The following is a 17,608-nucleotide window of genomic DNA, read 5'->3' on the forward strand; positions in this document are numbered from 1 at the left end:
ATCATTACTTGATTCATGCGTCTAATTCCCTGATACGGACATTGTGGTGCTTTAAATCATCACTGATCCGTCTTAAGGGATGGGCTAGATTACTTCCAAAACATTACACCCAACCTCTTGAATTTAGATTTAGGTTTCCCCCCTCAGAAGCTTCCAAGTTTCAAGAAACTCATATTTTCTTCACGCTGTATTATAAAGACAGATATGTCTTCCACATGTTCTGTTCTCGTGCTTGATCCGAGCCATTTGATACTTTTAACCTGTTCAGCTTCATGTGGCTTGTTTGCCAAACAATACAGTGTCACAGTAGTGCGTTAAACTCCAGCAAAAGGTGTCTTCTCTCATCACGAAATGTCCAGTAGATTCATTTCAGTTACATATTTAGTCCAAAACACAGTATTCCAGGATCATATGATGACAAAATATGAAAAAAAGAACATGTCTGCGGATAGTTTTTCATGGTCTGTCTGTAATAAGTTTAAAACACCAGCTAGATCCTGAGCAAGGAGCTTCTTTGCCCGCCCTAGAGCCTGCAACCGCCAATGAGTGATAGCGTTGACAAGTGACCCACGCTCTCTTCTCTCTCCTGAGCCACTTACACGACAGCTTCTGAGTGATTGATGCATCATGTAGCCAATGAGATTTCAAGTCCCACAATATATAGTTTATGTACATTTTTAAAGCCCTAAACTTGGACTTTTATGTAGTTTTATACATTTTGCTCTTTGAATAGGCTGTTTTTTCCACCTAAATACTTTTTTATTTTTACTCTTTTATATGCACAAAGTTGGTGAAAATAGGGAATGAGTTTAATGCTCCTGGTACTCTCAAGCAGGGGTAGTTTAAGGTCACAAAACACCTGAATATTTCCTCAGAAACACAAGTGTCAAGTGTAACCTTTGTGATATTATTATTAAGTTTAAACTTGGACTGTGTAAGACTATATGTTGGGGACCCATTGTGTGTTTTCCAGCTAATAGGGGAAGTTACAGCTCACCTGCAGCTTTATTTGTGCATTAAAGGCATCAAAAATAAGTAATTATCAGTGTGTTCAAACTCCTATACTGTACCTTAATGCCACTTACAGAGCTTGTGACAGCCTGGGGGGGAAAACATCAGCTCATAACCATTCAAAAGAGTCCAGAACCTGTGATACAACGCTTTAAATTTACTTTGGAAGCCCAAATATAAAAATTCTGGCTTCCAGTTTGATCCTTTTACACTAATTTCACTGTAGTTAAGTGTGACATATTTGGTATTTTTCTGATATATTTGTGATCTTGTCTGGAGTTGAAAATTAAATTCTTTGGGTTTAAATGATAGACCCACTAGTTGGTCTGGAAAAAGAGTTTCCTTTAAACAGTCGCAGACCTTAAAATTTAATAAACCAACAATCCACCGAAGGGTGTGGATTCCCTTCCAAATTGGACCAGGATGAAACTATCCTGTATTTCCTGCACTTTGTTAGATAAATTGAAACAGAATATACAAATAAATGTGAGAAATGTCTGGACATCATGAGATACTGTAAGGTATTATTATTGTATTACTGCTCGGTGAACCCTTGGTTTCATGGGACGTCATGAATTAAAACATGGAACACAGGAGATGTTTTTACAAAAAGGCTGGATGACATTCAAATACACAGTAATACAATAATATGTCCTGGGTGGCAGGGATTCACAGAAACCATGTAGTGACTAACACTAATGCTGTGCATGTAGATATCTGGCTCTTAGCGGGGATGAGGCTGAACACTCTGGGATTAGACACGATGAGATAACCGGCCCCCGAGACTCTTGAGTTTGGATCGAGTTTTTGGATGCAGGGGAGTGACAGCTGCTGGGAGGAGAGTCCTGGAAGCAGATCCTGGAGTAATGGACTCGCTGGAGGGTGGGGAGGCTGTTAGGATGATAGCTGTGGGAGAGCGCTGTTGGCCACCGAGCTGGACTTTGCCATGCTGAAAAGGTAGAGGCGGCGGCGGCCAGAGAAATTGGGTGATAGCGTTGGACAGCTTTCAGGTGGTTGAGTGTCTGATGAGCTGCTGAGAGAGTGAGGGCTGAGACAAGAGCCTGGAAGGGGCTGAGTGACGAGAAGGCAATGATGTCGCCTCAGTGAGAGCTCGAGGAAATTTTTCTGCAAAGTGGATTGGGAGTTTGGGCCAGGGATTGTAAAAGAAAGGGCACGTAGGCGAGCTGAGACGACGACAGTGTTGTACAGATTGTCACTTGATGAAGACGCTTGTTCCTGCCAGGTAGTCTTGGAGGACAGACGGACTCTTGGAGATCGCTTGGCTGGCATATGTTCTGGAGGAGGCAATCGGCAGCAAGTCTTTGGAGAGGAAAGAAGTGTCAGTGTTTCAGTATTGAAGTCCTTAAAAGCTTTAAAAAGGCAGTCAGATAAGAGGAGAGTGTCGAGTGATGGTGAGGGATAACGGGATTGATCTAGTTTGAAAGAATTGACAGGGATCGTCAAACTCTGGTGTGTTCAGGCCCTGCTGAGATGTCTTTGCTGCTCTTTTTCTTTCTAGTTGAGGCAAAAACTGTGATCATTCTGCAGTCTAGCTGAGCAACCACCATGCCACAACCTGACGCTTGCCTTTTGAATCGCCCGGCGCCAGCAGGTTTCTTTTGTTGTTTGTCTTAACTGATCCCCTTGATATCAAAACCCCTTTTTTTCACCTTCAGTTTCTTCCCATTTCATTTTATTGGGGACTTTAGAGGTATATTTCAGTTTCATTATCTCCTAAAGAGACATTTCCCATAGATATCTCTCTATATATATATATTTATGTAATTTGGGGCTGTTTTTTAGGCGTTTTCTTGCAGCTGGTTCTTTCACCATGAACATCCCTGGATCTTGTTAATAATCCCCATTTTTTTTGGCTGCAAACTGTCCTGTTGCCACAAACATGGCCGAAGACTGTCCTGGCATCTCATGACAAACATCCCGTGGTTTCAGGCTGTCGAACGTTAAGGCGTCACCTCCAAAAAGTGGGCTCATGCTTGGCCGCCAGCTGGCCCATCACCAGCAACCCCCCCCTGTTCCTTCTGACGTGACGTAAGTCAGCCCATGAAGTCTGAACGTCACGTGGCAATCGTGTTACAAATGTTGATCCGCTACATACCGTCGCTGTCCAGTCAAAACCACGATTCGCCAAATTTATTCTCCCATTTCTTAAGCTAAACAAACCATTTACAAAGTCATTGAATCATCTCAAATCTGCACCGCCGCAAAGCTGAAAACACGACTGTTTTTCTTAGAGATAAGTGGTTTTGACTGGACGCCGTCTATGCATCTAAATATGTAACATTTAAAACGTCTGTGGTTTGCCAGCATTTAAATCTGGCGATCGGGCTGCCGTGTGGCTAACCTTCTGCTTTCCTAATCAGAGAAGACACGACACAGGCACATCCAGTAGCATTCGAGAAGCTACCACACCGAAAATACAGAAAAGAAGAAGCTGTAGAACAAAGTGAGGTCTTGAAGCAAGCGTGCAGGAAACAGGCAGGTATAATTTCAGCTCTTAAGGTCACTTACCCCAATTCAGAACACCTGGTCCATCCACCACCACGACGTTGATGTGTTCATCCGGATTGTCGAGTCGAATCAAGCTCGTCTCCTTGATGTCGGAGAACAGCAGCGACTGATTTGTCTCCTTGGTGCAGTGCTAGATTGCGAGGCCTTTCAGGATTTCCTGAGCTGAGCTGATGAGTTGAAATCGAGGAAGAAGCTTTGCTTCAATGTTCTCGCTGAAGTTGGCCAAGTGAAAACCAATGGCTGTTAAATGCGGCAGACTTCTTATTAGGATTTCTGTGAATGATGTCTGTACTCAAAATCTAACACAGGTGAGCTGGCCGGCATTGTAATGAAAGATGAAGGTGCACCTCTCTTTGGTGTAATTATAAAGACTCCCTGCTGCCCTTTCACCAAAGACGTAAGCTTTGTAAGCACGCTCATTCTTCTGTTTACTCCAAACATCTCTTAAAAAGCCTCTCAACCGACTACAGAATGATTCAGGTATTTAAGAGGCAGGGTGTGTTCATGTTTGTGACCAAGGCCCATAAGAAAAGATTGATTTTGCATGTGTTTCTGGTGGAAATCTCTTATGCGTGCGTGTAAGTGCAGGGTTGGGGTTATCTCCAAACCTATGAACTCATTTAATTCTCTGTATCCGTCCCCTGTCCCCGTTACAGCCAAAGAAAGCTATTCACAGCGCCAACAGATATCCACTCACCAGACGCTAAATAAGTTATTTTAATGACGAGCATGCCGGAGAGACAAAGAAACACTTGAAGATGGGGGTAGTAAGAGAAGGTACATTATGCTACACCCACTGAGAGCTACATTCTCATTCAGCATCATCATCATGGAGGGAAATCCATTTCGGCCTGTCAGCTACAGCTCATCGACTTGCCATGCCAGCTCCCAGCTCATTACTGTGCCTTCTGGTGCATTTTATTGAATTTCATCCCTCATTTCACCGAACTGTCACTGCGTCCATGTTTTTTTTGTGTGTGTTTGTTTTCACAATAGCAACACACTCAGACGAGCACCGTTCAACTGCAGATTGTTTTGGGACTCCTTCTGTCTCGATAACAAGCACAATAAACCATTTTTCCTGGCAGACGTTTTGACTTGTCAAAGCAGGAAAAGCACAGGTGGGATTTCTTAGATTAATAATGGCTTCATTCTATTTGGGTAAGCTGGTTTTAGGGCTTTGGTGCATTGTGCATGCTCACTTACTGGCAGTGTTTATTTAATAATCATAATATTCCATTGATAACCAGAATAAACGCCCAATTAAAGAGACTGATGGGATACGACCTGATTTGAACACACTGTAGCAAAACCAAAACTGTGATGTGGCCGATACAACTTATCTGTTGGGAGTTTCTTTAAGGAGTTAAAGATCGTTGTACACCTCGATTGTTGAAATGCTTGATACAACAACTTGTTCAAAGAAGTGTTTGATGAGATGAGCGAAGCCGGAATCCACTGGACCAAATCAACAACCTCTGGAGAAAATTGAAGGCAGCCAACTTAAGTTACAAGACTAAAACTAAAAACGGCAAAAGTGGTTCAGACCAAGACAGACTTCTGGATGATCTGGACGATTGGCGATATATATTCTCATTACAGCTGGAAAAGTAAACCTTCTACTGTTATATTTCCAGCAGGCAGAACCACTTTACACATGTCAAGAAAGCTACATTCTGATTAAATGCTGGCGTGCATGTCTCAGGTTGAATAAACCATCGTTAACGTTGGTGGTCACACCTGTGATTTTCCTGCTCTGACAAGCCAAAACGTCTATTCAAGAAAACGTCAATAAACAAGTAAGCATGAAACTTAATATCGTCGTAAATCCTATCATAAACCGACATGCGCCGAACCTCCCAAAAATGGCTTTGATCAACTGATAGGAAAAGTTGTTTTCTTCTCAGTTGATTTCCCCTCTCGTGTGTTTGTTCAACCTCGGGTTAAACTCTCAGGTCAGGCATGTGGCTGATTTGTCCGGTGAATACAACCTCTGATAAGATCTACAGTGATTACACTGACAGTAAACACCCTCCGTGATTGATGCTGATGAGATATTACACATCACATCTGAGACAAACCACCACAGGAGAAGGGGAAAAAAAAAAGCCTGTCGCAACACGCACATTCCGCCAGAGCGCCATTTATCATAATTTACATGACTTCAGCGAATAGTCCAGGATGGAGAGTGAGATAAAAGTCCGCTCTGGGCTGGACTGATATTTATCTTCTTCATCTGAATTCCTGTAATTTCACTGTCACTGATCTTCATGCAGCCCCTCCACAGGAATTCCAATCAAGTGGAGGGGGCGGGGGGGGTCTCCACAGGGATTTTTTTCTCAATCCCCTCAAAGCAACAAGGTCGCTCAATAGTTGCCATTGTTCAATGCGGTTTATGGCTAAATTTATTCCAGAGGCGTTCCTGGCTTTGAGGGGATCATGTCGGCGTCGGTTCTGAGCGGTCATGATTGTCCGATCGAGCCTTCGTTTGAGGTCAGGGGTCACCTGTCTGTCATCGTCCCGGTGTCAATCACAGGTTGACCTCTCTGACCGCGGTTGGGGAAGAGGAGAAGATGCAGATTTTTCTGCTGTCGCCTGCAACTCTCTCCGCGAGTCAAAACACAGCGACCGGTAATGATGTGGATGGTTTTGATCAGAAGGTCCCCGAGAGTTTAAAGAACGAGGAGGCCAAGTGTCTGGAAAAGTGGAACTTTTAAAGAGAGCTCCACTGATTTTGCATTCCTATAACATTCTTGGACTCATGATGGCTAAATTGACACAGCAGAACCAGAAGTATCATTTTTTTCATTGTCTTTTATCCAAAACTCAACACAAGAGTCAAATTCGGTTGTATTATGATAGCTGCTATTCTAAAGCAGTGTGGAGGAGCAGGCTGCAGAGGTCTTTCCTTTTTCAAACTTGCAGACTTTGACTCAAGTCACATAAGTTGAAGCACTTTATCAGACTTAACGCTTCACCTTCTAGAGCCACAGAACATTTTGAAACTTCCTGCGTGTATTCAGGAGAACTGGGAAAAACTCAACTAACCTCTTTTCCAGCTCTAACCCCTCGTTTTCACACAGTTTTGTTTCCTGTCCATAATTACGACTGCACACCCCTAATGTTTATTGCAAGGACACGCATTTCTTCACCCAGGTATAAAAGGAGAAGCTTATTTTCTGTTACTATATCCGCAACAAGCATTTTCTAGACAGAAAAAGGACCAATGATGCATGGCAATAAACAAGTTAGCCTGCAAGACGTCGAGTTTTGCAAAAATATTTAGTTAATTTGTGAGATACTTATACAAGCTCTCTATCTCTATATCTAACCCTTTGCTGCATATGTTGGCTAGATAAATGGGCCATTGAACTTTTCACTTAGAAAACATGTTTAAATCGAGCTGTATTGCTTTTGTCAGTCAGTTCGCTAATTGGTTGATGCTAACTTCCTGTGGCACAGTAATGTCTGTCTAATATCCGCCACAAAGTTTAAAATTGTTCAACGTACTTGAAACATATTCCGCACTATGAAAAGGGAGGAGTGTTGCAAACACATTGGAGATCAGAGGATCCCACAGGAATGACTCACATTTGCACACAGAGCTGTGTGGAAACGGAGCTCAAAAGGAAAAAACGAAAAAACTTGACGTGACCTCAAACAATATTTTAGATGTTTACGTGTTACCCAGACCATTACAAAAAGAAACCTTTTTTTAGTTATATTGGATAAAACAGCAACATCTTCTGACTGCAAGAGGTCTCCATCACTGCGGGAAGCTGTGAGGTCACAACCAGTCACTGTTTTACCAATATGTCCGACTAAATAAAGGTTTTTTTTGACATAACTCCTTCTCCTCGTTCTACTCAAAAGAGCATGAGGAACGCTTTTTGTGTTCGGTGCTGTGAGAGTATTATGGAAGTCTGGTATTACAGTTAGCCAAACAAAAAATACCACAGTGTACACAGAGTGTTTTAAGCTAAAGGCAGCTAGCGTCATCCGTCTTAAGCAATGTAAACACCTGAAGTTCCCTGAAGGCCCCTTTTTAACAATCATTTCAAACACCCGCGGACAGCTAAATGGGACACTTTGCAACAGTCCTGGCAATGTTTGAAGTGCGAAGACGGATGGATACTTTAAACCTCAACGGGCGAAAATAAAGCCCTTGATGTATCGGCGTCTTGAGCTATCTCTCGATGCATCTCAATAAGAGTCTTTAGGATTCTTTCGGTGTCCGTCTGCCTCCAGAGCAGCTAAATCTCAAAGGATATACGACCTCATTAAGCTGAGAGCCGGGGTCCCCCTGGAAGCACATGGCTCAACTGCCATCAATTTATAGACATCGGCAGATTGTTGGGATTCACGGAAGCCGCAGCCCCCCCACACGCTACCTGCATCATGAACAGATGTGCCGGGAGCTGCAGCCCCCTGATCCAGCGACGTATGACGAATGGCTGAATTTCACCAAAGGCCAGGGGTCAAGTCGTATCCCTTACCCGACCCTGGCATTAGACACAGACGCATGATGTCAGTTCCCATGTGGAGGGCGACTGGGAACCCCTTTGACACGCCTCAGACTTTTTTTTTTTCCCTCCACGGAGCTGCAATCCCGGCAACCGTGAACCGTGAACCCTCAGTTCCCAGAGACCCACCTCGAAATTATTCGGTCCCGGAGGAGCCGCGCGCTTTCTTCCGTTCACCTTCACCCGCCATTCACAACCCCCCAGACGCCCAGCAAAGTCACTCACCTGTGGAAGGGAGCGCGTTGTACAAGAAGAGGTTCGCATTATGTGTCATCTTGTAGGTCATAGTTTCACCACGGCCCTGCCTTGTAACTCCTGGTGCGCTGCGGCTTCTTTTCATTATTTATTGAACACTACACAGACCCGCCACTTTGTGAATTCACTCCAAAAAAAAAAAAAAAAAAAAGAAAAGAAAAGAGGCACTGCTGCACTTTTGAGCTTCCTCTCTTGAAGTGGAAATCTCAACATTTGCCCTCTTTTAACAGAAAAATGGAAGAACCGATCCAGCGACTACTGATATGTTCTACTACAGCTTTCGAGATGCATGTGCTTTTATTCAGCAGATGTTGAATTTAACGTGTTATCTGTGTCATCACTGGATAAAAAGCTGATTTCATGCAGCTGTTTTTTAACGCTCCAAAGAGGTTCCACTCCAAAATCTGCCTTCCCAAAACATGTGGCTTGGTTTTTCCACCTCTGCTGTACGCCACCAAACTCTGTTCACAAAACCAGAGAATAAAAAAACATTGAAAACTCTTCCAGCAGCTTAATTTGTGTGTTTCCAGTTTGACTCTTTCTGGCGTCCATATAGTTTTTCTCATGGCTGAATCTTAAGACCTCCATGGCTGTTCTCTCAACAAACGTACAGACTCAGCATACACGTCACGCGGCCCCATGATGTATATATTCCTGCGAAACAAAGGCCCATTTATCAGATTAGAGTGCCTGTATGTGCAGCAGCAGCGATCGTGTATTGGCCCCCGTGTCACCCATCGCTTAGAAAACTGGGGCTTGTGTAAACTTCCTGCTGTTTTTATATGCTTCCGCGGGTCAGGGGTCGGCTGACGAGCATGACAAATCGCGAGATAAATCAACGTCTGAAAGCATTTTGTCATCGCCGCACTCGAATTCGATGAGCTTTAATTCAACGTAAAGAGCCTCGATTGGCTCGTGTTGTTACTCACTGTGATGGATGATGTTTGTTTAATGGTGAACTTACATATACACTGTGCAGACGCTGCATTAGCTGGAAGTGCTGAAACATAACAGTTGAGCTGCAATGCAGATTACTTGAGAATAGAGCAGTCTGTTTTCTGTTTATGGAGGCTCTTCGGTTGGATGTCATACTTCATAAAGATGCTAACATGGCTGACTGTGACTATTTTTTGTTGGAGTGATGTTTCTGGGTTGAAATGTGGTTTAAAACCCACCAAAAAAGTCCACTGTCTAACGCGCCAACATCATTTTCTCTCTATTTCCTCTTTTTATATCAACTCGAAGATGTCGTGCAGGCGGCTGACAACCTTTTATTAAAATGTAATTTTAGCTTTAGTACCCGTTATTTATTTTGTGCTTACACTTTCAATCTGCGGGCCCCTAAAGACCGAACCAATCAAGCCCTGAGTGACACACTGATTGAGCCTCAGGCGGTTGAATCAATATGCCCGGGATTAGAAGTAAGACTGTCGTCTGAATAACTGCGCTGCTTTTTAATTATGTTACTGCTTCACTCGCTGGTGTCGGGGCAGTGCTTTCAAATAACCGTCCTCGGCGCAGAGCTGAAACTCTGCCAAGTCTGTTTTCCTCTCTGTCACTTTAGGTAAAGTTTAGTCACAGTCTTCCTAAAAGGTATTTTTCTGGTGCTTTAAAGAAGTCACTACAATCTCTGATAATTACAGATCCAGCAATAAGATCTGCAATATCATTTCTTACTTTCTCTGCAGCGTGGAGGTAGTGCAGCATTTTCTAGAGGCCGAGTGTACCGTTGGAAATCAAATTTTCCACTTTTCTTATCAGTTCTGCTTTGACTCACTCACAGTGAGCTGAGGGTAATACCATCTTGAAAGTGTAATTGCATGGAGGGAAGATTATATTATAGCAGGAGGATACAGCGATGACTTCATTCGGCTGCTGCTTCCAAGGTTAGACCCGCTTTGTTGCGAGGAAGAGGCTCGTTAGGGCGAAGCGATCACGGGGATTGTAAACACATGTGGACAAGAGGCACGAGTTAGGTGTTTGGGGCTTGGCGTTATTCAGAAGTCTGGAAGAAAACACCCGTAGGCTCAGTCAGGCTTTTCGATTCCAGCGGCGATCGAAGACTAATCGTTCAAGTATGGAAATCCTTGTGACTCCTCGTTCCAACCTGCCCCTCCCCCTCCTCTATATCACTTTGAGTTGTTTGTGGTTTTGTCCGCCACACAACAATTCAATTACGACGAGGTCCCTGCGACCTGCCACTCCCCATTTTCCTGATTACTTCTGCAGGGTGACCAGCGACAGACTTCAGGTCCGGATCAATAATCAAACCCAGACCAAAATGAAGAATGCCGTTCCCAACCCCCACAGAGCTGTGAGTAAATGAGGAGGTGGAGGAGGAGGAGGAGGAGCAGCGAGGGGCCATAAAGAGCCAAAATGTTTAATTAGTTTGACCCTGTGAGTGCCATGGGATCGTCTCCACCCACCCAGCAGATGAATAGTGCTAATTAGCTGAGTGGGAGATGAGGAATACTCGCAGGTAATTCCGCGCACGGCTCTCATTGATTAGGTCAGAATTAACCTGTGGGCTTCTCTCAGGGGACTGCGGGGCGGACGTCTTTGACTCAACTCCAGATTGGTTTGGACGTACATCTGCCACAAGCGGGACCATCAGTTCTGCGGGAAAGCGGCCACTTTGTCGCGGCACCGTATTCAGGATCAGACCTAAAGTGATGTCTCTCAGACTGATACAGATCTCCTGTTCAACAACAGCCATCGTTTCACTGACAGTTACTCTTATGTAATGAATCGCGCGCATATTTGTGGCAGAGCTATAAAACTGACGGCAGCCTCGCAGCTCACTGACATCTGCCAAACGCTAACGGAGCCAATATGGACTCACGATATGCATATTATTAGCAGCGGGACGGGAAACTGTGGCTCACCTCGAGTGCGTGTTTGAGGCCAACAGTAACCGTAGTGGCAGCGAGAGCAGAGCAAAGATGATTATCTTTTCGACAAAGCTGACTGGTGGAAACATTTCTGCATCGATCACAGGTGAGGTTGTTCATAAAATGCTACATAAACTAGCATTTTTTGGGGACCTCCAAATTCACATACAGCCAGTATGTTGGGTCCATACCATACCAGTGACGTATAGGATTGGCAGGAAAACCTTGTTAGAAGCTGGAACCAACTGTCGGATAAACAAAAATTGGGACCTGACAAATTCTTTTAAAATGACTGACTCATAGTCACATTCATAAAGAAATACTTTTCTTTATTCCTATAGCTGAAGAGGTCATTGAAGTAGACAAGTTACAATGAAGAGGTTGTTTCTGGCTTTTGCTTCACCGACATCCAAAAAGTTGTAGTCTTTCAATCGCTGGTTTCTCTTGGCGTTAAGTTTAAACTTTACATTAAACATACTGATGAATAAGTACATATCTATTTGTATTATTTATATACTTGTGCTTTTAAATTCTGTAATACTGACAGGCTAAAACAGTTGTCTCCATGAATCATAAAACTATTTAGCATAAGACCTGCATAATCAATCTACATTCAGTATTAGCTTTATTGACATCCCTATTGATTGATTGCATATTTTGTATACACCCGACATTGCATATCTGGCACTGTATGCCAAGAGGAAAGTATTAGACCTCACTGCAAAAGAATGTAAATGAATTTCATTATTTTTATGAGGTCAGGGCTGAAAACAGGCCATCAAATTTATGCTAACATAAGCAGCTCTGGTTTTGTTGTTTTTTGTTTGATTATATGCAAAGTATTCACGGCACAGGAGGAGAAGTGTGTTCTGGACTCAGCAGAATGTTTGAAAACCTGCTCTGTGACTTTGAGCAGCCCTGGCACCGCAGCCAGACAAGGATTTCCTGGGTAAAGATGGCTGGGTATGTCGGGGGAAAGGCGGACGACGACGCGGGGAGGAATGCGGTCACATACGCTGGTGTTTTTGAAAAGGAATGCCCAGAGGCTGTGCATATTTCTGCTCATTACACATCAATTATGGATTCTTCTGGATGAAAAGATCCCACCTGTGACACTGGAGTGAAAAGTTCAGTGGATCCGAGTTTGGAAAAAGTGGTTTAATGAGTCGGAATTCCAGAAAAATGAACTTTAAGTCCCACATGTCGCAACGAGTGTCTATCTGCTCCCAAAGTAGAAGCATCTGCCGAGCCGCTTTGTGACCGCACATCTGTTTCTTTACAGTGAATTGGACTGCTATAAAAACGCAACCGGAGGCCAATGAATCTTTGTTGTCTTTGTTTTCGATCATTTGTTTCTCGTAAACATGTTTCCTTTCTGTGGATGAAAAAGTATTTACTAAGCGCTGGAAGCAAAGACATATCTGAGGACTGTGAGGTCAGGATGAGGGCGGATGGCCAGCTGAGTTCGTCAGACCTCAACAGATGATATACAAATCAGATGGAGAAATGAAAGCGTAAGTAAAGTGTGAGTTAACGGTTGGTATACGACTCCCAGGGGCCCCGTGCACTTCTTCACAGCCACTTTGACACCAAACACATAATGGGGCGGGCAGGCAGTCTCTGGTGATTTGCCCAAGGCAGCAGCAGCAGCGAGCTGCAATTCGCTGTTTGCTCTTTGAGAAACAAACACTCCTATTCCCTTTTCTGAATGTTAGCTTCCTGGCTGTGTTTACGCAATGCACAACATCCACACAAACCAGACTGAGATGGTCTACAGTTACAGCAGAGCCTGCGGAGGGCTCAGCTTCAGTCCCTTAATGATTAATTGTTCTCTAAACAAAGAAAAGCACCAGAAGAGGCGAGACGCATCAGGTTGAACTCATTTACAGTCGAGTGTTTGAATCTCAGCCACCTGCCGTTGCCGTATCGCTTTACCATTGATCAGAGTTCAACGGAAGCGAGGCTGAGAATCAACAAACATTCATATCCTGAAGAGGAAATCTAATGTTTCAAGATTCAAATCAGCACCCCCGATGTTTTTAGAGAAAGAAGAGACATATTTAAATGTGTAACGTGAGAATTTCCGTTGGAAACATCAACAAATTCACTAAAATGATCAACATAATATGATCATGTTGAAGAGCTATCCACTGAAGTAAGCATGCTAACAAGCTAGCCCTTGCACGTCCTGATCCAACACCTGCTAGCGGTGTAAGTGTCTACACTTCCCTGGTGCTCCGAGCTCACAGTCAGGACTGCTAGCTACATCGCTACCTCGGCTAACTAGCTAATGGTAGCCACTGTTGGCAGCATTTTTAATCCTGGTCAAATACTGCCCCCCTATTTATTGGCAAATTCTTACATATTGCATCTTTTTACATATTTAAGATCTAAATCGTATCCCTTTTTTTTTTTTTGCTTGAGGTCCGGATCGTACTGTTAAGTTTCAGGAAGAAGGATTGGCACCCCGGTCTAGACAATTAATTTCTACTCGGGAGGACAATTCTCTTGCCTTTGCTGTTTATTCATCACTGATACAAGCAGGATCTGGTTCCACGGAGTCCCGCCAGGGTCTATCTTTGGCCCACAGTTAGATCCGAAATCTCCACCAGGATAAGTTTGCAAATTTGCAGCGCTATATTAGGAGGAATTCTGGCGGTGGCCCCTCCAATCCTGCATATGAGAGTGCTATGAAACTTTATACGAGAGTTTATATCAAAAGAATCTCTGCTAATGCGGCCACACAGAGCCAACAGGCGAGGATTCATTACACAAGGACAGAAGTGGCTTAATGGTTATGCGATGCAGCGTTGAGGATATTCAGACATTCAATTACAGGCTGGTTGAGGTCAGAAAGCTTTGAACCGCAGTTATTTGCGGTCTCCCCCCTCTGCCATAACATTTTATCAGTAAGCCGTGGATTTAACAAAAGTTGCAGGCCCTCATTATAAGGTCGGCTCAAGACAATGTTGAGTTGTGAGACATCTGAAGAACATTAAAATCCAATAAAGATCCTCTGTAGTTTTTTTCTGTTTGAATTGCCTCCGTTAATCCTGTACGTCTTCAAGAAATGACAGGGCAAAGAGCTGTGTGGAGAGAACACGAGATGGAATATGCCATTTGTCACGGGCAGCATCTCCAGTGATGTGAATTTACTGCTCGTCCTGGCCCTCCGCCAAGTGAGTACAATGCTGTTTACTGAAAGAAGGAAAAGGGGTTCTTCCACATTGGTGCTGCGATCTAGTTTATGATACTCAAACATTTTAAGTGTTGTTGTCGTTTTAAAAAAACTTCCTGTCCGTTTTGCAGGTAGTGATCCACTCCCTCATCTCCCTTTTTGCCTCTTTTCCTCAACCGTTTTTCTTCATAACCATTCCGACTGTAATATAGAAGAATTGACACTTACAGCTGCTTTAATGAATCATAAGCATTGATCGGTGCAGCTTTAAAGCAATCCTCACTCCCTCCATCTCGTCCATGGGCCCTTTTCAAGTCTGACTGGATGATAAAACTCCGTCCTCCAAACGAGAAAGATCTTAAGAGCAGTCTGCGAGATAAAACACCAGCATACCTAATATCACCAAGAATCTCGTCCACGCAGCAGCGTTATCAATCACTCAGACTTTCATGGGCCCGACCGAGGTTTCCCTCCGAGACCTCTCCACCTGTGGCGGGACTGCACCGCGCCAAATCAAATTATGGACCTGGAGTGTGATGAAAAACAGCATACCACGACTCCCATGTGAGTCCTGCGCCTCTTCATAACAATGTGTGATAAGACTTTGGGAACATCATCCTCTATCCTATATCCTGTGGCCTGCCAACTCTCTCCCATCACCTTATCGAAAAACTTTGTTATGCCAAAGTTGGTGGGAAAGCTGAAGCTATCCCAGCTGCGTTGGCTTCACTTGTACGATCTGAACGACATAAAATGACAAAACCCTAATTATCTGAATCCAGACTCCGAATGTATCAGGACAACTCACACAGCACTGTGTCCCAGCTGTTGTGATGTTTTTGTGAAATACTGTGCTGATTCCTGGAAGCCAGAGAGAATGGGAGGGTGTTTTTGAGCAGCAGGCTCACTCCGGCTGTGTAATTGTCTCTCCGACACAGTGATGTGTCCCACTCCCTGACTGACACATCTCACCTCTGCCCAGCCATCCATCCATCCGTCCAGCCATTCATCCAGTTTCCCCCTGCTGGCACTGCCTTTCTCCCAGGCTCAGCTACTATTATACACACCACATTAGCCACATTAGAATAACAGGGCTGCAGAAAAGGACCCTGACCTGTTTCCAGAGTTGTGGTTTCCGTAATGAGCTGCTATAATGCTAAAACCTCACATGTTGTTCAGTCAAAACCTTGAGATAGTCACGATAGTCATTTTTAAGACTTAGGAAGCATGTTGATACCAAATGTGAACAGCCTCTGGGTGCAGGCACAGCTGTAGTTGCACTGTAGCCATTTAACTATCAGCAATGCTACCAGACTCCCTTAACAAGTCGCATGATTTGAACAACATGAGTTGTTGCGTGAGGAGAAAGTTAGTGAAAACAGAAATGGTGAATACTAAACCAATGGTGCTGTCTTGTAACTGATGTCACCCATTACACCAAATTTATTAAAGAATAAAAACATATTGATCCTAAACATTTGTAAATACAGTAAACTGTTATAAATTATACTACTTTTTCGTCTGTGGAGAAAGTCCCCAGACTCCCTTTAAAAAACTCTCAATTTTTAAACTTGTTGAGTTATGAGAAACTTCATGAACTTTGTGAAACGCTTCCTACAACTTAATGTGCAACTATTTGGGCTAACTTGTTAATTCGGCAGACATCGATATACTGTTTGTAAAATACGTATCTGTTTGTTCCAGTGATGTTGCGTAAGGAGCGGGGAAGTAAGTTATCTGATCACTCAGGGCGGATGGTGAAACCACATGTGAACAACGTCTTAGTTTCCAGAGCATGCAGGGTGGTGTCACTTAGACTGGTATTAGCAATGCAAGAAAAATGCTCAATCACCCACTCAAGACACTGGCATGACACTAGCGGACAGGCACATGCTGGTGACGGATGGATACGTTTTATAGACAAAGACAGAAATATCCTCATGTATAACATTTGCCGAATTAACAAGTAGCCCCAAAGATTTAAGAATGTGTTTTTAGACAGTTTCATAAATTTTATTTATTTTCTCCTAGTTCAACAAGTCTCAAAATTAAGCGTTTTCTTAAGGGAGTCTGGTGATTCTTTTCACAGACAATAAAATCTAGCCTATATTATTTACTGTATTTGTTAATTTTGACATGTTTACTGTCAACATGTCATATTCTTTAACAAATTTGGTATAAATTGTGAAATCAGCTGACATGGTGTGTTTGTTCAAACAGCTGCTGGGAGGTACTGTAAGACAGACTTCAGTTGCAGAAGCAGCGATTCCATGGCAGACGCTTTTTTAAACAAAAAAATGTTTAGTTTTTAATGCCGAATTTACAAGGAGGCACCAATAATTTAGAATTTACCGTAGAAAGTTTGCAAAGTTTCTCCTCGTGCAACAACTCTTAAAATCACCCGATTTGTAAAGGGAGTCTTGTGATATTGTGGTTATGAGTTAAATGGTTAGTGTCTGCTGCAAACGTTGGCACATTAAGAGATCCCAAACACGTAATTTACACGACAGTGAACCACAATTGATGTGTCATGTAGGGTAGTTCCCATCTGTACTCAAAACGAAAGCTCTGACTCAATGAGCCTGTTCGCGTTTGGCATCAACACCCTGTTTACAAGTGGACGGCTCTGTGTTTCATTCCTTCTTGGATCTAAAATTCAGATGTGTCTAAATTTTAAAAGATGTTTGCATGTTGTGTCAAAGGCCCTTCAAAGAAAGTAACATGCTGTGAGTTTTGCCAGAGGAATGTGTCAGTGGTGTTTGTTGCCCACGAGATCGAGATTCTGAATCATTTTCTCAAAATATGCGGTGAAGACGAGGCCAAGTTCTACCGCAAGACATCTGACTGACAGACGGGGAGAGAATCCATCGAATCTCTCGCAGGTTTTTATTATGGCAGGTTGAATCGCTCATTCTACAAACCACATGGAAAAAAAAGGTATTGAGTTATTTCAGTCGGCGTAGCGCGGACACGTTGTGATATCTCATCGGTCCCAGTCTGCCAGCAGAGAGGGACTTGAAGCATGAAAAGATGCCTGACAGCTGTAGGGGGAAAACATATGCAGCTGATAAGCTTGAGTTAAAACAACTGCGTGTTCAGCTGGAGGTGATCACAAAGTATTTCTGCCAGGAAAGACACATTCCAGTTGTGACAAGCCTCGGCTCCAATTAAGAAAACCGCAAACACGAACACACAGAAAGACGAAAACAAGAGAAATCCAA

Source organism: Sparus aurata, chromosome 14 (assembly GCF_900880675.1).
Source record: "Sparus aurata chromosome 14, fSpaAur1.1, whole genome shotgun sequence".
Lineage (NCBI taxonomy): Eukaryota > Metazoa > Chordata > Actinopteri > Spariformes > Sparidae > Sparus > Sparus aurata.